This window comes from Gouania willdenowi, chromosome 15, assembly GCF_900634775.1.
Source record: "Gouania willdenowi chromosome 15, fGouWil2.1, whole genome shotgun sequence".
Classification (NCBI taxonomy): Eukaryota; Metazoa; Chordata; class Actinopteri; order Blenniiformes; family Gobiesocidae; genus Gouania; species Gouania willdenowi.
This window is the reverse complement of record NC_041058.1, coordinates 31,989,874-32,012,112: the sequence shown is the minus strand read 5'-3', so window position 1 is coordinate 32,012,112 and position 22,239 is coordinate 31,989,874.

Sequence of the window (22,239 nt, the reverse complement as noted above, 5' to 3'; positions counted from 1 at the left end):
GTTGGTTGATGAAGTCCCAGTTCGCCAAAGGTATCGTCGCATCCCACCTTTGGAGTATGAGGCCGTCAAGGCGCATATAAATCAACTGCTTGAGTCTCAAGTAATTCGGGAGAGCAGCAGCCCGTACGCTTCACCCATTGTCTTAGTGCGAAAAAAAGATGGTAGTCTGCGCCTTTGCGTGGATTACCGCCTGCTCAACAGTAAAACACGCAAGGACGCTTTTCCTTTGCCTCGGATTGACGAGACACTGGATGCATTGTCTGGGGCCGTTTGGTTCTCCACTCTTGACCTGGCCAGTGGCTACAACCAGGTCCCTGTGACTGAGGCAGACAGGCCTAAAACGGCCTTTTGTACCCCCTTCGGCCTTTTCGAGTTTAACCGCATGCCTTTTGGTCTGTGTAATGCCCCGAGTACCTTCCAGCGACTGATGCAGAGGATGTTTGGCAACTGGCAAGGCCAGTCTCTGTTGCTTTATCTTGATGACATCGTTGTCTTTTCGTCCTCTGTTGAGCAACATCTTCACCGGTTGGAAATGGTGCTCGGTCGGCTCTAAACAGAGGGCCTCAAGGCGAGGCTCGAGAAGTGCTCGTTTTTCCAGCATGAGGTGGGGTATTTAGGTCATGTCATCTCGGACAAGGGGGTCTCCACGGACCCTAAAAAGATAGAGGCTGTGTCCCAATGGAAGCGTCCCATTAATGCCTCCGAGCTGCGCTCATTCTTGGGCTTCGCCAGCTACTATCGCCGATTTGTAGAGGGATTTGCCAAGTTGGCTACCCCTTTGCATCAATTGGTGGCTGAGGTAGCTGGCACCAGGTCTAAGAAGGGCTCGAACAACGCTCTACAGGCTGCGTGGACTCCACAGTGCGAGCAAGCGTTTGAGGCGTTGAAAGCGAAGCTAGTGTCTGCACCCGTTCTTGCATTTGCAGACTTTTCAAAGCCGTTCATTTTGGAGGTGGACGCTAGTTATAGTGGACTGGGAGCTGTTCTCTCCCAAGAGACAAACAGTGGTGTGAGACCGGTAGCCTACGCAAGCAGGGGGTTGCGACCCACTGAGCGCAACATTGTAACTTACAGCTCCATGAAGTTGGAATTCTTAGCGCTCAAGTGGGCCATGACGGAGAAGTTCCGCGAGTATCTGTTGGGTCACAAGTGCACAGTGTACACTGACAATAATCCGCTGAGCCATCTCCAGACTGCGAAACTGGGTGCGACAGAGCAAAGATGGGCTGCTCAGCTTGCTGCCTTTGACTTCAACATAAGGTATCGTTCAGGTCGAAGTAACAAGAATGCTGATGCCCTATCCAGACAGGGTTCAGGCTCTGAGGCCTTGACCGAATACCTGCCGGGTACCGCAGCCCCTCTCGCATTGCAGCATGGGCCGGTGCTCAATCCGGTTGCAACGGCGACCCAGTCGTTGATCTCAGCCTTCCCAGGCCATTCTGTTTCTGACCTCAGGTCCTTACAGGAACACGATCCTCTGTTGAAGGAGGTCCTTGTGTTTTTGCGGCAGAAAACTCAACCCTCCTCTTCTGAGAGACGCCATCTTTCAAAGCGTGCCCTTGCTTTGCTTCGCCAACGGAAGCGCCTTGTGGAGCAAGATGGGGTTCTTTTTCGTAGGACTTACCGTTCTGACGGTGGGGAGGAAGTGCTCCAACTTCTTCTGCCAACTTCCCTACAGCAGGAAACCCTGACCCTCCTCCATCAGCAGCATGGTCATCAGGGCATGGAAAGGACCTCTGAGTTGGTCCGTCAGCTGTGCTATTGGCCAGGAATGTTCCATGACATCCGGGATTGGGTCCAGGACTGTGAGCGGTGCCAAGTAGCAAAAGATGCTGGCCAAGTGTCACACAGCTACATGGGCCATCTCCTCGCTTCCCGGCCCAATGAGATCCTTGCCATGGATTTCACATTGCTTGAGCCCTCATGGAACAGGTACGAAAACGTCCTGGTCATGACAGACGTGTTTAGTAAATTCACTGTCGCAGTCCCCACACGGGACCAAACAGCCTCTACTGTGGCCCAGGTGCTGATTTCAGAATGGTTTTATAAATTTGGTGTCCCAGGTTGTTTGCATTCTGATCAAGGGAGAAGTTTTGAGAGTGCCTTGATTCAGCAACTTTGCTCGCTGTATGGGGTGGAAAAATCTCGTACCACGCCGTACCATCCTGCTGGCAATGGACAATGTGAGTGATTTAATCGCACCCTTCATAATCTTCTTCGGACATTGCCTTTGCCACAGAAGCGGGATTGGGCTTCATCTCTGCCCCAAGTCCTCTTCTGTTACAACACAACACCACATCAGGGCACAGGAGAGTCTCCATATTACTTGATGTTTGGCCAAGAGCCGAGGCTTCCAATCGACTTCCTCCTTGGGAGGATTGAGGAACCAAGGTCGGGTGAGGTGCAAGGCTGGGAGGCGGAGCACCAAGAGAGGCTCAGGCTCGCGTTTGGTTGTGCTCGTGAGAGGCTTTTAGCAGCGGCAAATCGTAGGAAAGAGCGTCATGACCAACAAGTGCGGCATGCACCACTGCTCGTGGGTCAGCGGGTGTATGTCAGAGATCATAGTTTCCGAGGGCGCCATAAAATTCAGGATCTTTGGAGTTCCGTTGTTCATCAGGTAGTGAGCGTTCCATCTGGTGAGGGCGCAGTTTACACCGTGGCTCCTGTTGATGATTTGCATAAGGTCCGGAATGTACATCGCAACATGTTGAAAGCCATTGTGGAGCCTAAGGAGGTTGTTGACCGGGAACCCCGCTTGCCCCCTCTACCAAACTCGGTCCCACTTGAAGATTTGGACTCTTCAGATGGTGACGTGTGGCTTTTAGTCTCAGAATTCCACCAGCCTGTGGGCGCCCCTAGCGTCTCTCTCCGGGCTCCTTTGGGGCCCTCTGTCTTGGGTGCCCCAGGTCCTGGCCAGACGAGTGGGCCCACGGCAACACCCTTTCAAGAACCGTCTTTAGCTGACCTAAATCTACCAAGTACCAGTGCTCAAGCATTACGTCGAACCACTCGGTCTACGGCTGGTCAACATTCAAACATGTATCGGCTTCCCCAGACTACTGAGCGGGGTGGTAGGGCTCCGGAACCCACTTCCAATCTGCAGGCTGTTATTTTTAGGCCTTGGTCTTGATTTTCTATCGTCGGGACGACGATACAAAGGAGGGGGGTAGATGTGACAGGGTGGAATGCTTCCGCCCTCCTCCTACCTGCTTCTTGTAGCGCTCCTCCCTGCGCACCTGGGTTGTCTGCTGATTACAGGGCGGGCACCGAATGGATTTAGGTTCAGGTCTGCTGTGGCTCAGATTCCTTGGTCGCTCCTGTGCGCGGATCTCTCCTCCTCCGTGAGTCTGTGGAGTTGTACCTCTGGTAGTATCGCGGTGGCTTAACACGCTGTGGTCACCCTGCGTCAATCACCACCGTTCCTCCTGGTTGGTATGTTATCTGCTGCCTTTTACGCACCATTGGCTGTCACTTTGCGCTCAAAAGTGCTTTCCCTCCAGGGCTCTGGTGTAGGCTGACGGCTGGCTGCTTTGGCCTCATTGATTGCTACTCTTGGGTGAGTTTTATGCAGAGTTGCTCTTTCTGCTGCTGTGCGCACCGGGCACTCACGGGTTTTTCTTTCTTCCCTAGTGCCATCGCAGTGCGCATTGGTCATCGACAGCGGTTTGTTTGAGTCATCAGAGTGGGATGTTTGAGTAAGCGGCATGCCTCGCCTTTTGGCCCAGCTGGCTGTGCCTAGTCCGTCCTAATGCCTTCCTTTTTATGCAGTGTGGTGCTTTGGTAGGCGCACCTTGCGCACACTTTCTGCGGAGGCCGGGAGAGCGCCTCTGTTGGGGTCTTTGGACCGGTGTTTCTTCTGACCGGTAAGCTGCTGGTTTCTGCCTGGCTCCTTTAAAATTATAATCCCTCTGTCTCCTAATGTGGTGCTTTGATCTCACAGCGGGACCAAACTGCACCTCCCGCGTCTGCTGGGAATAAGTCTTGGCCCACACCATTCATCGCACCGTGGTGCAACTCCTCCCACCTTTGCTGTTCTCGATACTTTAAAACACAGTAACCCTCCCAAGCTGGACTTGGGAGTTTCGCTATACATTTTGTTACCAACCCGTCTTTAAGGTTCTGCCACTGTATAAGTATTGTACATATAAGTTGTGCATGATTGGTATTTGATTTATTTTGCATTTTGGGTTTTTTTTGTTGCTTCGCATGTGTGTGCTTTGTTTGGATTTGTTTTGTTTGATTCTTCTGTACTAATGGACACGAAATGAGTACTCTTTTAAAGAAATGCTGTGAAATAAAGAACTTTGCTTGTTATAATTAAAGGTTCTGTCTCTGCCCCATGATTGAAGGTAAAACGAGCCTGTCTGCCTTTATGCAAGGTCCTAGGTTTACCCTAGGTGGCGTTGTCACTTCATAACTTAAAGATCCCGCTTATTTTGCCACACAAACATTTGCAATTCCAGAGCAGCTGTACTACAAAGCAGGTTATCAACACGTTAACTTAAACTTAAATGATACCTTCTGATCAATAAGTTTGACTTTATTACAGACCAGACATTTCTAGGCTGGGCTACCGGACTCAAAAATGCCTCTCACATTGTTCTTCTTGTTGTTGTGTACACTAATTAAAATCGCTACTTTTCTGTTATTCGTGAACAGATCGGGCTGAAATTTGCTAGGTATAATCTATGGATCTGTACGCATTGAGGCTTGGAGCCCGATTTTCGATTTGGGGCCCCAAAAGAAAAAGAAAAATGAAAGTCAATTTCACATTTATTTGCGAGTCAAATATTACGACGATTGGTACCCCGTACATGTTACGGGGGTGCCAGGGGCCCCCCGGGGGCCTCATTTTTCAAATGACTACTCATCCGTTAGTTCTCGTTAGATAGGAATGCAGTTTGGTATGAATACTGTATGAATAAATATGATGAGAAGCTCTGAGCCTTTTTAAAAAAAAATGGTAATTCAAAGATAATTCAACGTAGATTACTGTTATGCCTCGCACAATTTGATTAAGGGCCCGGGAGCTGACACCCCTTTTTTTTGGAAATTTCCATTAAAGTTGTTTTCTCATTTGTTTGAGAGTCAAATATTGCGACAGTTGGTGCTACCAAATCATTGACACATACCAATATATGAATGGGGCCCATTACTCCGTATGTGCCATTTTTCAAATGACTACTTCTCCGTTAATGCTTGTTGAATCGGGCTGTAATTTGACATGGATATTCTATGAGCGGATGTCAAGAGCTTCTCAGACACCTTTTTTTACTCGGTGGAAAAGAGTCATTTGACTGAATTCTCGGAAACGAGGTACGTGCTTTTCGGCACGGAGACGTTCCGAGGGCCCGGCTGTAGTTCATCTGAACTTGTTCTAATCACATAGCCCGCCTCATTCTGGGTGCAGTCTGTCTCTGATGATTCTAAGAACCCTGTGAAAGTTACATGCTGCATTCATGCCCCTCAGTCAGTCTACATCATAACGTGGACATTATCTGTATTTCATATAGCCTCGCCAGTTTGTATACAGTGTGTGTTCTTGCTGAGGCTCTGAGCGTTGCCAACAGCGTGCATACACAGTAAGTATCTATAAGTGAATGAATGAATGAATTAGTTAATTCATAGGTCAGCAGTAGAAGAGCACCCGACGCACGCAGCCTCCATCAGTTGACAAATTTCATCCTATGAAAATCTATATTTTTCCTATAGGATGTCATCGGGTAAATGAAAGGATTGCATCTGTCCCTGAATATTGTTATTATCCGGTCACCTGTCGGATCAGCTCAGTAATGTCCACAGAGAATGACCTGTTGTTTTTAGGAATTTTGGGAAGTTTGTTGCTGTTATGTCTGTTTTTGTTGTTGTTCTGCGTGTTGTTGTGGTAGTTTTTAAAAAAAAAATTTTAATGATAATGATTTGGCATAATTTTGTAATTTTGTGTATTTTTTGTTATTTTGTTTTATTTTTCTATCCTCATTCCACAGAATTTCCCCAAATTAAATCAAAATTTGTCACAAAGTCAAGGAAATTTAAAGTTAAGATCCTGTCCTCATGTTAAACCCTAAAAAAGAGAACAATCATATTCTTGTGATAAAACAATTTAAACATGCATGAATGTGGGAATCTATTACTGCAACTACTTAATTTCCAAAAAGCATGACCTTAGAATACCCAAAGTTGTTTGGAAATGCCAATACTTGCAGACTCATGCAAAAATATGCAAAGTAGTCTTAGAAAGACATGTGCAAGACCATTATGTATGGTAGGATTTTAATATTTATTGACAGCTGAGGGTTTGCTTTGTGAAAATGGTTCATGATTTTGGATGATACACTGATACAGTTTTGTCTTCAATCCTTCCTCTATCCTCTATCTTTTGCTTGTTTCTGAGCTAGTTTTGTCTCACCAAAAACTGGAAAACATGAGAACAAATCACAACATTGGTAAGTAATGGGTTTGATGGTATTTGCACCAAAAAGACAAATACTTTTAAAGAGCAGAACAAATGCTTTTTAAATTCTACTTTGCTTTTGGATGGTATCCAAAAGTTCCTAAATTAGTTTTTCACCAGTGAACAAAGGGTCAAACCAACAATTAAAATCAGCTGCACACTCCTGAAGATGAAATTTGAGACAAGGAGACCCCAAGAGGACTATTTCAGTGCTGTGTAAGAAGAAAAAGATCAACACGGTAAGACATTGGTGAGGAATGCAGGGCTAAGTTCTAAGTTGAAAGAGACAGAAAAAAGGAGGGAGAAAAGGGCTCGACACCAAAAACACCCATCTGCTTTGGTTCCCATCCTCTCCCCTCTCTTTGTTTCTTCCTCCTCCTATTCTCTCTCTCTCTCTTTGTTACTTTATCGGTCTCTTTTTAGTGTCTGTGCCCCCCTTTGTGCCCCGCACACAGCTGTTGCCTCAGTCACACACACCCACACGACTACGGTCTATCCTAGATATGACATATCCACAATTAGCACCATCACATTGCACTGGTGGTTTTAAACACACACACACACACACACACACACACATACACACTGATTCTCATTCTGCTGCTGTGTGAAGTGCAATCTTTCTGTTCCTAACACAGAGCTCTCTGGTTTCATTTCCTCTCCTTACACTGAGATTTCAAACACTTGCTGTGTTTTTTGACTGATATAATTCAAAAAGAAAAGTATTAGCAAGCATAGTAAGGAGGTCCCCGCAGTATGGGACGCCGATTGTAAAGTTGCGCATGCTAAAGTGAACAGCAACAGTTCGCAACATTTAGCAACAATGTCAATGTTAAATCTAAATGTTACATTTAAATATAAATGTTAAATTTAAATGCTAAATGTTACATGTAAATCTTAAATGTCAAATCTAAATCTATTCCATCTATCGTTTCGTGAATAAGCTTTTATTTTGGTACTACCGGTGAATTTGCATATTAGCTAAATATTTAGTTTCACTCGCGACTTTTAGATTTAGATTTTACATTTAAGATTCACATTTACATTTAACATTTATATTTAAATGTAACATTTAGATTTAGATTTAACATTTAGATTTACTGTAGATTTATATTTAATATTTAACATTTAACCCCATGCCCACCCACCCCCCCCTACACTTTTTAGTCCGGTCTATGTCCTAACTGTAGTCCTGCTGAGAGCATCACTGAATTTCTAATGATGTAGCAGTGACATGCAGTTAGGGGAGGCAGAGCCTTATCTGTCATTATGCTGTGACATCATCACTCTGTAACACACACTGAGCAGGCAGTTGGCTCACACCATTTCTGCACATGCTGATGTTTCACAGTCTGTCCAATATATATTCATGAACATGTGTTACATATTTAGTAGTACTGGGACTTTATTATTATTATTTATCATTTCAAATCCAAATGCTCAGTAGTGCCATTGACAAGAAAACTTGTCATTTACGTTATATCACAGAGATTACTAGAATACACCCTGGCGGAGGTCCCTCATCAATATCTAAACTGCAGTGTGATGTAGAGACCAACTGTGCCCTGAAGGTGGCAGCACCGCACCTTTAGATGTGAGATTAGCCACTGATGCTACCATTAGCTAAAGAGGAAGAAGCAGGAACGAGTGAGATTATGGTGCTATGAAGTATCCAGCAGCTCACAGCACCACATACTAACACAGAACATGTGTGGACCTGAGTAGATTATTGATAATGTTGCGATCGTGAGATAAAACAATCAACTAACTGTGTGATCGACGGGGGGAGGGAGGAGATACAAAACACAAGAAGCAAAACATTCAACTGCAAGGCAGATAGCAAAATAATGATAATTTTGCCATCAAAAGCCTTGTCTCAGTGTTGTTATTATTATTATTATTATTTTTTAGAAGGTAACCAATGTTCAGACGTTATAGTTTTCATTAAAGCAAAAAAAAAAATCACTGACAGATTTTTTTTTTTTTTTGAAAAAGCCTGTTTTTTCAGCCTTTTGCTCTGGAACTGTGTAAAACTTGCTCTATTCAACGGTTGATTACGGGAGAACGAGCAAGAAACCAATTTTTCTGATGAACATAGAGGCTTCAATCTTTCAGAATCTGGTGTCTGATTTCAGATTGTCAAAGTACAAAATATATTGTTGGTCTTTAAAAATCTGTCAAAATGCTCAAAAACTGCTGGTACTGAGTTTTGCAAATAATTAATTACAGAAAAAAAATGCTTTTTTTGTACTCCAAAGAGTGCGGAATCTCATTGCACAAGTTAATTGTTATTGATAATTAATAATAATGTTAATAATTAATAACAATAATAATTAAATATATTATGATTATAATTATAAATAATAATGAGAATAATAATAATGAATTTAGATAATTCATTTTTGTTCTGTATTTAACATTAAGAGTGTCAGATTTGATCCAAAGGCTTTTATTGAGGGATGTGATAAAAGAATTAAATGGATCTAGTTTATTAACATGAACGATGAGAGCTGAATGGCAGTTGGTGTGCTGTAAAGCTCACAGCAGCACAATGGCATATTTGCAGACAATAATTAATTAGTTTTCAAAAATGTTTTCAATAGTTTAATGGTGCATTCTAAAATTGTAGGACCAGTTGATACTTAATGAACCAAACAACAAAAGTACATAACTAAAACAACATATTTATGTTTGACAGAGTGAAACCAGGTTGCGGACTCACAGTGCAGCATGCTGCAGTTATTTAGCCCCTGTGGTCCTCTTTTAGTTATTCTGTGTCTTTGTTTATTCTGTTTTTGAGTCTGGCCTCCTGTGTTTACTCTTGTCTTTGTGTTTCAAGTATTCCTGCTCGTCGCTCCACCCCCCCAGTGATGTCAGTGTGTTTGAGTTGTGACTGTTTAGCTGCCTAATATGTTGCACCTAGGTGTGGCCCATTCCCAATCAAGCCTCCCTCACTATTTAGCTGAGTGCTGGTCACTGTGTGATTGCTGGATTATTGTCATATGTCAACCTCCTCATGTCCTGCAGTGTTTTGTTCCCTGCTCCCTGTTTTCCCTGTGCTTCCTTGTGTCTTTTAGGATTTTGTTATTAAAATGGACTGCTACCAATGCTACACCTCAGTTGCCGGATTGTGCATCCGGCCGCTGAACAGGCAGCATCCGGAGAGCAGAGCTGAGCACACAGAGGAAATGATTTACTAAACATGAACTTTTTCTTCTGAGAAAGGATACAACACTTCAACAACAAACTATCATTTACCATCTGACTCTGGCTCTGAGGTATTCATCTACTCCTTTTTTATTCGCTGGCTCAACTGGAATGCTAAGTAGCAAGCTAGCTAGCTACAAGTAGCAAGCTAACTAGCAGAAGAATACAACAACAGAATACATCAGTCTTCTCCAAAAGATTACTGAACTGCAGACTACAGTGCGAGGAATACAAGTAAACATTGAGGTTAATGGACACTGTGGATATTATAATGATACGACTGTGCCGCTGTTTCAAATCAGCGGAGTGAATAAAGCTAACTCACTACCAGCCTGTGCTAACAAAGCTATCAGAGCGAGGGGGAACTTGTTCCCATTGATAAGCCAACAAGTGCGAGTCCTCCTTGGAATACCCTGGTAGCTAAGCCTAAGAAAAAGTCATATCCACTTCAAAGGCTAACGGGATGAGCAAAGCGCCCTGATATCTGTAATGAGACAAACTGGCCTGCACTCCCTTCTCAGACTGCAGCCTCGACATCAACTCCCTTGTCTGCCCAGGCACAAAAGTGGACATCTGCTAAAGGCAGGAGTATCACCAAGTCACAAACTCAGTTTCATGTAGAACTGGATAATTTTTTTTTATTTATTTATTCAGTTTATTTCCGACATGGTTACATTCACTTTTTTTTTTTTTTTTCACATTTTTTTTTTCTTTTTGTACATGCCGAAAAAGGAGACGAGAGAAGCTGTTTGCTTATCCGGGTCCCGTCCCCTGTTTTACCATCGCAAATTTACATGGGTTTACATGTCTCTCTGGTCAAACATTCTTGAGTTGTTCTGAACCGTCCTTTTTTGTGTATTCTCATCTGTAGTCAGTGTTGTCCTCCTCCTCTCTATCGTTGTTCGTGTTGGCCTTGTTCCCTGCCAGACGTTGTTAGCATTCCTCCAGTTCAAGAACAGTTCTTCTTTCGAAGGTGTTTGGAAGGTTTTTCCCTTTTAATCCATAATGTCACCACTCGGGAATGTCTCTTTTGGACACACAAGTTTGCAGCTTGTTTTGTCTCTACATCAAGGCTAATCCAGCTGTTGTCAGCTCTATTGGCAGTGTTGTATTCTCCACTGTCAGATCCAACTTGTATAAACACATTATTATATCCTAGTTCACAAGCAAGGTAGTATTTTAATGTATTATATCTTAGTTCATAAGCGTGTTTCTAACTGCTGTTGTTAGTTCTATTGGCAGTGTTGTATTTTCCACTGTTAGATTTAACTTGTATAAACACATTATTATATCTTAGTTCATAAGCAAGGTAGTAATTTCATTGTACAAGAAAACGTGTTTCTAACTGCACATATGACAATAAACACTTTGAATTTAAATTTAATGTAATCCTTAATCACCCCACCACCTAGCAATCGAAATGAATAAATGACAGACCTTTTTTACTCTTGGTTTCCACATTTAATTCAGTCTCCGTAAAATAATCACAGTCTGAGTTTTGTTTCCAGTGTTTGTATAGATCTGGGTCCATATCCATGATTACCATCAGTAGTGTTGTTGTTTAGGTGGATCCTTCGTATTTTCCCAAGTCTTCTATCGTTTTGATGAGAATTGGTTTTCCGTCCTCTTCTTCCAGGATATAAATCCTGCAGTTTTTTGACCACGTCCTCACAATTTTTCCTCCTTTTTTTATTTGGCGTGCCTTCCATGCAATGCTTGCATTTTGTTTCGTCAGGTTTTCATTGATGTACACCTTTGTTCCCTTGAGTTTATTTCCTTGCTTCAGTAGTTGTCCTTTGAATTTCATATTCGTGAAGGTTATTTTTACAGCTCTGTTATCATTTTTCTTTGGCAGGAGATGGCAGGAGTTGATGTTGTCAGGGTTCAGGACAATGTCCTTCGACTCCAGGTAGTCAATGACCTGTTGTTCAATCGATTTTGTTTCTTCGTCACTCGTGTAACTCCTGGGTTTTATCTTTAGGCCTGTGATGATGACATCTTTCTCTCTTTCCTTTTGTTCCAGCTGTTCAATCCTGGCGTTCAACAATTTTATCTCTTCAGCATTTCCTTCATTCTTTTCTTTCAGTACCTTTGCTTCGCTTTGTAGGTTTTCCAGTGAGTTTTCCAGCGTCTTTTCCAACGACTTTATCTCGGCAGATAGGTTTCGTAGACCCTCGCATATCATCTCCTTGACCTCTTCCAAACCTGAATTTGGTTCTGAAGGGCCTCCCTGCGGTTTTTTCACCATTTTCCTTCAGTCTTGGGCCCAGTTTTTCAGGCTGTTCAGCTGTAGCCAGCTGTAGCCAAGGTCGTGTTGGTCGTGTTTGCCCCACTGCTGAATGACCTAGGATCTTGCTCTAATGAGGTCAACACACAACCTTCTGGAAATGTGAGGACTGAAAGTGGTTCAGGAAAACAAAAGTGACATGGTAGGCCAAAGCAACACCCTCACACACTGATAGTGAGAGACGTTTCTGTTAAAGATGCCAAGAAGATGTTCAGCAACAACGTAAAAGTGATCTGCTTACCTAATGACACAGTATCAGACCTGGCTGACAAAATCTTGCATGTTGTGGCGAATTACCCACATTTGAAGAATGTTGTGATTTATTTTGGATTAAATGATTTAGCCGAGGAAGAGTCTGAGGTGTTAAAGCAGGATTCCACCCAACTGCTAAAAACTGAGAGCTGTTTGCAGCCTAAAGTGTTCATCAGTGGCCCGATACCTCCAGTCCACAAAGGAGATCTGAAATTCTCAAAGATTTACTCTCTGAATACATTTGTGCTGTCCTTTCACTACATTTTATAGGAAATTTTCTTATTTTTTGAGAACGTTCTCATCTTTTAAGAGCAGATGGACTGTGTCTAAACAAGGCTGGAGTGAAACTTCTCGCATCCATCTTATTTTACTTCACCAGTCACACTGCTATCAGTCCTGATAAAGACAGAGGACAACATGTACCATCGGAGAACAACACAACAAGGAAAGAACATGGAGTCGATGAGCTTCCATCAAGAAATGAAAATCGAATCGCCAGAATTAAGATGTCAACTCACCCCTCACATCTCAGGACCCACCTGCTTCACCCCAAAATTCACCTACTTCCAGCTTCTCTCTAGTTTATGTCACCCAAAGACTGTAGTTTACAGCACTGTAATGCTGTGTTCACACCAGGAGGAAGCTGGTCCTGGTCGACGTGACTGAAGTAGGTCCACTTTGTGTAAGTAACCATCAGTGGGCGTGCACTGTAGCTGTTCCCACTCAATGTTCTTGAAGCCAAAATACAGCTCTTGGGGGTGCTTCCATCTTGCAAATTTTATGTCATTTTGAAGTCTGCACAGTAGGGTCCGGCGGCCCTAGTAGCACGCTCCACTCATACTGCCCAATCATCGACTGTCAATCATCGTCATATATGATGTCAAATCTCGTTTTTCAACCTCAAATAACTTGTTTAAAACAAACTTCAGAGAAAAATTAGCACTTGAACACAATGTAGGGTGATAATAACTAATGATCACAGCAGAGTTTAGGTTTGGAAAAAAATTATGTGACGAGTATTTGAACTTTACACTTTGATCAACATCCCATCCGTTAACATTGAGGATGCGGGGTTTATACCTATACTGCAAGGGGAGCTCTAAAAAAAAAGCTGTTACGTGCATGTAAACATTGCACTGTTGTTGACAATTGGTGACTCTTCTCTTAGCAGGCTAATCAACTGGCTGCTACAGCTCCCACCTGGCATTGATAGGTGGCCTGCAGTATAGAAGGGCGTGATCAGCACTCTTGGAGGAGAAGTCTGGAGAACGCTGTTCATCCTGTGCTTTTGCAACTACAACTTGGTGTCCTTTGTTTGTGAGAGTGGAATCTTTGTGTGGTGGTAAGGTGTAGGGCCAGGTAAGATGAGGTACCTCCTACATTTTGCACACCTAGTAATCTGAATGTCTTGAAACATTAGGTTAAAGGTTGGTGCCATCCAATGTAAGTTTTGGCCTCTCTTTTAGTTAGCCAGTCAGGACTTTTGTTTGTTCTTTTTCATATCTGCTTCATGGTAGAGTTTGATAGCGCCTGGTTAGTTTTGATTGTTTCATTTATTTGGCACAACCTCCCAGCCCTCACCTTCCCCACTCGAGAAGTGTTCCTCATTATTTTATGACGAATAAGTCATTTAAACTAAACTGACTTGTCTTCTGGCTTCATTTGGCTGTTTGTTGCTATCCAAGTGCATTTTCTGCACTTGGCACATAACAGACATCTACATGATTGGAATTATGGTAGCAGTCATGCTACTGATTGGAGCTGGCAGTAGGGATGCACCGACATGTCAAATTTTTCCCTATTTTTTTTAATAGTGCATAAATAGCCTAGAATCATTTTTTAGACATGTTTTTTTAAAGAAAGTCAATGTTTATTGAATATTCTGACATTTTTTTTAAATATTCCAGTGGCCTTTGCTTTTCAAACAAAGTTTTTCATTTATATTAGCTCTTCAAATAAAACAAAACATGCATTCCAAAAAAAACTAAAGTGCATTAAAGGGGAGGTATGATGAAAAAAATACTTTATAATGGTTTTGCTACAGTGATGTACATCCTTTAGCCTCATTCAGAGGGCCAAAGCAGAAAAAGTTGTTTCCTCCTTCACTGTTATTCCACATTTTGTAAAAAGTCAGCTCCAAACGGGCGAGTTGGAGTTTGCCCACAGTGGCAGGTGATGTCACCTAACACGTCTGGTAGAATGTGAGCTCCTCCTTCTCCAACCATCCAACAGCTAAAACAATGCTGCGGTTTGATATAGAATATATATTATACTTTATTGCCATACATGTAAATGCAAACTGCACCACTTTTTCTGCTGCCGATCGTGTTGGGAATCGCTGCTTGGAGCCACGACATTTGTTCACACACATCAGCTATTAGCACTCCGTGCTAATGCTACACCAGCCTATGCAGCGAGACCCGACGTTGATTGTGAAGTGAGGAGGAAACGATGGGGATGTTTATGGATTCGTGGCTCAGAGCGCTAACTACGGACTCGGTTGTGGAATTGGACGGCTTCCAACTTTTACGCGGTGACGGACGACGAAGAGTGGTAAGCGGAAAAAAGAGATTCTGGCTGTTTGTGTGTGGAAAGCAGGAGCTGCTGCTCTGGTTCTGCAGCAACGTGCGCACACTTTTCTGACTGTAAATCACTGCACGTTGTTTGATTATGTCATTGCATCACACGCTACTATTCGGCCTTGCTTTTAACTCACTAAACCAAAGGCCGAAGGTGGCTTTTTTAGCAATATTCGGCCGAATATATTAAGTGGCCAAATAATCAGTGCATCCCTAGCTGGCAGCTTTCTGACCTATCGCAAAGTCCATATTACGTTGGTAACTGTTTTGGGAAAGCTGCCAGTCATTTATGATGGATGGGGCAGGGCTCTCAACACTCAGACTGTAATGAATGTACTCAAAGTGGCAAGAGCTGCTTTCGGACCGTTTACGCGGAATTGAAACCAACTTGGAGAAGTTGAGTGCCGGCTTGCAAGTTAAGGCAACTTTATTGGATTAATGCAGAGAGAACCGGGACAAAAGGCTATCGAAATTGACCTAGCCTACTGTAAATCGAAAAAACATTGCTTATCTTCTTTTGGCTCCCAAAGCCAGCTATCCAAGGCTGTCTCATCTATCTATCGCCAAGAAGTTTCTGCAGACAGCTGCTCCGTCCCCACCACTGATGATGTCTGTGCGTTACAGACCCTGGCTGTGTACACTGAAGTGTATATGACAATACTGTAGTGAATCTCAATCCATTTATTTATTTTTAAAAAGTATTTTAAATAGGACTATATTTGTCAAAAAATAAATAAAAAATTCACATCACCCCATGTTCAAAACTACTTCCAGCGGCCCTGCCTTCTTGGATTTAACTACCCAGATGAACGAGCTGGTTCTTGCTGGCACAAGACTGACACCCCACCCTTTACCCCACTATGGTCCCATCTTCTCTCCCCTAAAAAAAACAATCAATACCACCCTTCCCTCCTCGACAATACCAGGCCCAGAATCACTTTTCTCCTCAGCCAGCTGTGTTCAACTTAGAGTGACACAGGTATGATGTGTGCTAGGTCTGGACTGCAATAGCTCTATTTTTAGGAACAACCAAAAAAAGTCAAGACCTTATGGAGTTCATGCAGCTTCTTTAATTCCCGTGGTGACAGGTAACACAGGTAAAATTGTTAAATTTAAGAAAAACAACAAGCTTAATAGAGATAAAAATTTGACTCCTATAACATGTCATCCAAAGAGTCCACCAGTGTCTCCAGTAAAGTTGTTAAAATGAGTTCTTCTTAATGTTAGATCTCTTGTTAACAAATCACTGCTATTTAATTATATTAATTTGACACATACTTGGACTTTTTACTTCTTAATGAAACGTGGTTGAATGATGGTATCAGTAATACTATTCTCAATAAAAGTGCACCACATGACTTTATTTCAATAAATGTTGTACTTGCCGGCAAGGTGGTGGAGTTGCTGCCATCTTGAAATCAATATTTCAATGCAAAGAAATAACATTTGGTGCTTTAATCTCCTTTGCATAGATGTCATTCTTACTGAAGGGTGATTCAAGAGTTCTGTTTTTAGTCATTTATAGACCCCCAAATATTCGGGAGAATTCATGGATGCGTTTGCTGAACTGCTGTCAGTTGTATGCACTGAATACAACTTTTTAATAATAACAGGTGGCTTAAATATTAATGTAAACAATAACATGGACAATACTGCCTTTAATGGACACTTTTGGTCTTATACAACATGTGACTGGTCCGACATACACTCAAGGTCACACTTTGGATCTGATTATCGCTAAAGGTGTTTATCTCTGCTGTTGATGTAAGAGATGTAACTCTATATGATCATTTCTGTGTTTTTTTTGTTTTTTTACTTAGAGACTGTAACATCTGTTCCCCCTACTTCTGTGTGTTTAAAGAAAAGGTACATAAATGACAACACATGTGCACAGTTTGTGGAAGCCATAGCAATGACACCAACATTGAGTGCTGAGACAGTTGATCTTTTGGATGAGTTTAATACAAAAATCTGTAATGTTGTAAATGTGGTGGCTCCAATCAAAACTGAGAGAAAACCAAACACACAGAAAACACCTTGGGTTAGGGTTAGGGTTAGGATTGAGATAATGCAGAATTTGAAATCTGATTGTAGAAGAGCTGAGCGTAAATTGTGATCAACAAAATTTCAAATTAATCTAGAGCAGTACAAAATAAGTCTGCGTAAATTCAATGATGGCTTGTTCAAAGCGAGGCAGCAACACTGATTGCTAAAAATGTCAACAACTCTCGCACATTGTTTTCTGTAATTGAAAAGCCCCCCCCCCCACACACACACACACATCAAATAGCCCCTGAACTGGAAAATGCTATGAATTTGCTGAATATTTTTCAATGGAAAAATACAATCTGTAACGTCCAACATCACAACAAACCAGCAAAATAACAAAAAGCTTCAACAGCTTCAACCACTGAGGGATGAGTCAACTACAATGTTACAGTTTATTACAGTGAACCCAAAATCCCTGAAAGTAGCTGCTGTGAAACCTCTGTTAAAAAAGAGAACACTGGATGCCTCTATACTGGCTAACTATAGACCAATCAGCAACTTTTCATGCATAGCCAAGATCATTGAGAAGGTGGTCTTCAACCAACTGAGTCAATTTTTAACATCCAACAAAAATATTTGATAAATTCCAGCCAGGTTTTCGTTCTCATCACAGCACAGAAACTGCTCTTATCAAAGTGATCAATGACATAAGGTTGAACACTGATTCAGGAAAAGTATCTGTTCTCATTCTATTGGATCTAAGTGCGGCATTTGACACTGTAGACCAGGGGTGCCGGACTCCAGTCCTCGAGGGCCAGATTCTGAGACTTTTAGATGTCTCCCTGCTCCAACACACCTCGTTGAAACCAATGTGTTGTCATCAAGCTCTGCAGAAACATGATAACGAGCCATTCAGTTGATTCAAGTGTGTTGGAGCAGAGACACATCGAAAAGTCTCAGAAATCCGGCCCTTGAGGACTGGAATCCGGCACCCCTGCTGTAGACCATACAATTTTGTTGTACAGATTGCAAACATGGGCTGGACTAAAAAGAAAAGTAATGCTATGGTTTAAGTCCTACTTAGAGGAGCGAAGTTATTTTGTAAGCATTGGAAACTTTAAATCTGACAGAATACCAATGTCTTGTGGGGTTCCTCAGGGCTCTGTTCTTCTATTTAGCCTTTATATGCTTCCTCTAGGACAAATTTTACAGAACTTAAAGGTTGGTTATCAGACCTCTGCAGATGACACACAACTATATCTATCACTGAACCCAGATGACTATGGTCCCATTGAGGTGTTGTGTGACTGCTTAAAAAAAGTACAGTATACCGGTCCGTCGGAAACACTTCCATTGTGGCCATTTTGCATTCGTGTTGTGACCTTTTTGCATTTGTGTTCATTTCTGTAAATGCATTCACCTGACACCTCCCAGCCACCGGGTTTCCGCAACGGAAGAGTTTCCGACGGACCGGTATTACAGACGGACACGTTTCTGGCGGATGTTTTTAATCCACCAGAACAGAAAAGAACAAGAAGAAGACATCGAAACACATATAAAAGTAAGTCAAAGTTAATTAGGATACTGTTATATTTTTCATAGTAGGCTATCATATCATAATACCAGTCTGTCGGAAACACTTCTCTTGCAGAAACACTTCCGTTGTGGCCATTTTGCATTCATGTTGTGACCTTTTTGCATTTGTGTTTCTGTAAATGCATTCACCTGACACTTCCCAGCCACCGTAGCGGAGCCTTCAGGGTAAACACCAGTCCTAGAAGAAAGCCCAGCCCTGTCAGGTCCAAGCTAGAGTTCTTGAGTCGCCTAGCTTCCAGTCTAGATTTCCTGAGCCCCCTAGTTTTCAGGACAGATTTCCTGACAGCTTAGGCTAGATTTTCTGAGCCTCCTAGCTTTCAGCCTAGTGTTCCTGTGTCCCCTAGCATCCAGGTTAGCATTCCCGAATCTCCTAGCTGTCAGGCTAGATTTCCTCAGTCCCCTAGCTGTCCGACTAACATTCCTGAGTCTCTAGTTTCCTGACTGGCGTTCCTGGGTCTCATGGCTTCCAGGCTGGGCCAACATAGCCGCCAGTGCCGACTCCCCACACTAGGGTGCCTACGTCGCCACCAGGGCCAGCTTCCCACACTAGGCTGCCTACGTTGCCACCAGTGCAGGCTCCCTGCACTAGGTTGTCGCAAGTGCCAGCTCCCCGTACTAGGTTGTCGCAAGTGCCGACTCTCCGCACCAGGTCGCCGCCAGTGCCGACTCCCCACACCAGGTCGCCTTCATCACCGCCAGTGAAGGGTGTTCCTGCCCACCTCACCAGATGAGTCCCTGTCTGTTTCACCAGAGGTGGTCCCGTCTGGCCCGCCCAGGATCTCCTCGTCTGAGCAATGCTCCCTTGTCCTGTCCGGCCTGCCACCTGGCAGACTACCTGACCAGCGCTCCTCATTCCAGTCCGGCCAGCCGCACGGCAGACCTCCAGATCATCACTTCCCTGTCTCCGGTTGGGGAACACCATTTAGATTTTACCTGTTTAGACAAACAGATAAAATAAGAGATAGTAAAACCAGTGAAAATCCAAAAAGTATTCAAATGTAGGTACACAAAGGATTTACAGTGTGTTCCAAGTTTGTCAGTAGAACCCACTAATATCCTGTTCTACAAAACTGTCAAATATACATTCATCTTTAAAAGATGAAATATTGTCTATGTCCTCCTTCACTGAACTTAATTTTCTCTAAGTAAATGAAGGACATTAGATCTTTCAACCAAGACTTAGAGGTTTTTGATCCTTCCAGTGAAGTAAAAATTGTCTGCGAGCCACAAGTGAGGAAAAGGTAATAATATTCCTTTCCCTGGTAGAAAAACAAGGTACACCAAGAACAGAGATTAGAGGGCTGGGAACCACAGGCCTTTTGAGAGTTTTTGACAGTGTGTCATAAAAAAAAAGGACCAGAACGTCCCTAGCTTTGCGCAGGAGAAGAACATGTGTGTACGATTAGCAGGTGTGAGGGAGGATCTGTCACTCACGTCACCAGTTTTGAATAGTTTGTTCAGATTCATATACATTTCAGGGATTTGTAAGCTTTTAAATCAGCCAGTGTATGTGCACTTGGTGTGTTTACTCGCTAACAATCTCTGGATAAGATACAGCTTGGTTTTGGAAACAGTTATAAAGATGCAGGTACAAGAATTGAAGTGGCTTTCTTGGTTTTTTGGAACATGATGAAAATCAAATGAACAAATAATACACAGATTCTACCCATCCATCGGTTCTCTAAGCCTGCTTATCTTCATCAAAGAAGATGGAGCATGTCAAAACTCATATCAAAGGTCTTTGGATTATGTGAGCTTAAATCTGAGTAAATAGGGAAAGCCAATCAAACTCAGGAGTCTGGTATAAAATACCTTCATGATCAACCTTTAGCCAAGTTGATATCTTCTAGCAGGTTGGCCCAATGGTTTACTAATGCAACATGTTCTTGGAGACATTTATTCATGATGTTTCACAGCTAACAGGAGAAAATCCAAACTGACCAAATCTCATCTGCTTATTAGAGAAAATAACAATCTTATAGATATGACAGGTAAACAAACATTTTATTACAATTACGGATATAGTTGTGTTCAGGGTTATTGGTTAAGGTAAGTTAGGATTATATTTATGATAAGGTGTTGGGAAAACTGGGATTTTCTCCACTGATTTTGTTTGTTGGGTTTTGTCATGGATTAGTACCTCTAACATGTTTCAATGCTATTTCCAAAAGTTTTATCCTGTTTTTTTAAAAAATGAGGAATTTATCAAGGCACTACAGTGTTAAAAACAAATATTTTGAACATCTTGTAACAAGTTTTGACCACAAAGGACGCCAGACAGCAAGAAAGAGGAAGAAAAGTGGGAGGTGTGTTTATTCAAGACTGGCGTGACAACTCCAGTGTCAGGTGACTTACAGGAAAGAAGTTGTTGTTCTCTCTCTTTCACAGCTTTATAAAACCTCTGTCATAAAAAAAAGAAGATATAAATGGATTTATGGATTTAAAGATTTAAAGATAAGAACACTTTAAGGCTGTAGTGTAAAGCTGGCAGTGAAGGCATTATGAGACATTGCAAAAACCATCTGACCCTGTGTGTGTGCGTGTAGTGTGTGTGTTTAGCGTGTGTGTGTGCGTGTGTACATTCATATTAGCAAACCGGTGAGTGTGACACATTCCAGCTGAACGATTGACCATAGGCTCAGGATAGGTTGGGACACAAATATTTCTGTCTGAAGAACCTGAACAAAAACACATTGATGCCTTAAAAGTTAGCCACAGGTTAGCACCAGTCTGTGCTTTGCACACTAGTTTAACACTAGTAGCAGATAGTGACTGCTACTATTAGACTAAAATAGTGAACCAGTAAAAAAAAAATTTGTCTCCCAGGAATAAATTCTGCTGTTTATGGCATTTTTTTTTTTACCCTTAGAAAAAACGGTGACACTTTACTTGAAGTTTTATACATAAGGCTGACATGCTGTCATTACCATCAATAAGGTGTCAAGAAAGCTGTCATTAAGTGTCATTTGCAAAATGATGACACTTTTCACTAAAAATATTTTTAAACACTTGTGAAGCTAGGCATTTTTGGGTAAGGTCAGTGGTTCCCAATCTTTTTAGGGCCGTGTACCCCCTTTGCATCTTTGTCAAATCATGTGTATCCCCTTCATATCACAAGTACCCTCTCCATAATTGAATGTTATTTTTTTTTTTTGTTTTTTGTTTTTGTGGAACCCCCAACTGTGTGTTGAACATTGGTTCCCTAAAGCTAAATCTACCAATTCAAAAGAATGTGTGGAATTTAAAGTGGAATTTATTTAAAAAAAAAAAAAAAAAAAAAAACACAATGCAACTTTTATGTAATTACAAGGATAGTAATTTAACACTATGTAAAATGGAGCTAGTCATTGGGTCCTATTGTCAGAAGTGTGATAAAATGGTCTCTACAGCATAAATAATCTTGTTTAAATAAATTACAAGAAAATATAGATTTTTATTGAGCAATAGTGCTGTTAGTTTGTGGTGAATTTGTCTAAAAAATAGCCTAATTTCCAGTACACATATCCCTTTTTGGGAACCGCTGGGTTAGGTGGAGTGATCTAGTGGGGCTAGGCAAAGGGTTAGGGGTTAAGGTTAAGGTTAGGAATAGGGGTTGAGACATAAAACTAAAATACTATATTTTAATGCCACAAATACCGAAGTAATTCTGCACATATTTCATTTAAGATTTGCAAACATTCCATCAAACAGAGGAGAGAGAATTGGAGAAAACATGGCATTATGGTATTTTCAATTAACTTTTACAGTAAAACATGTTGAGCAATGTCGTAATTTCCCAATAAATTCAGATTTAATACAAGTTTGAATCCAATTTAATAACAATTAAGACCTTGATTTTGGCACAGTTCATTCAATGTCTTTAAATGCACCACGAA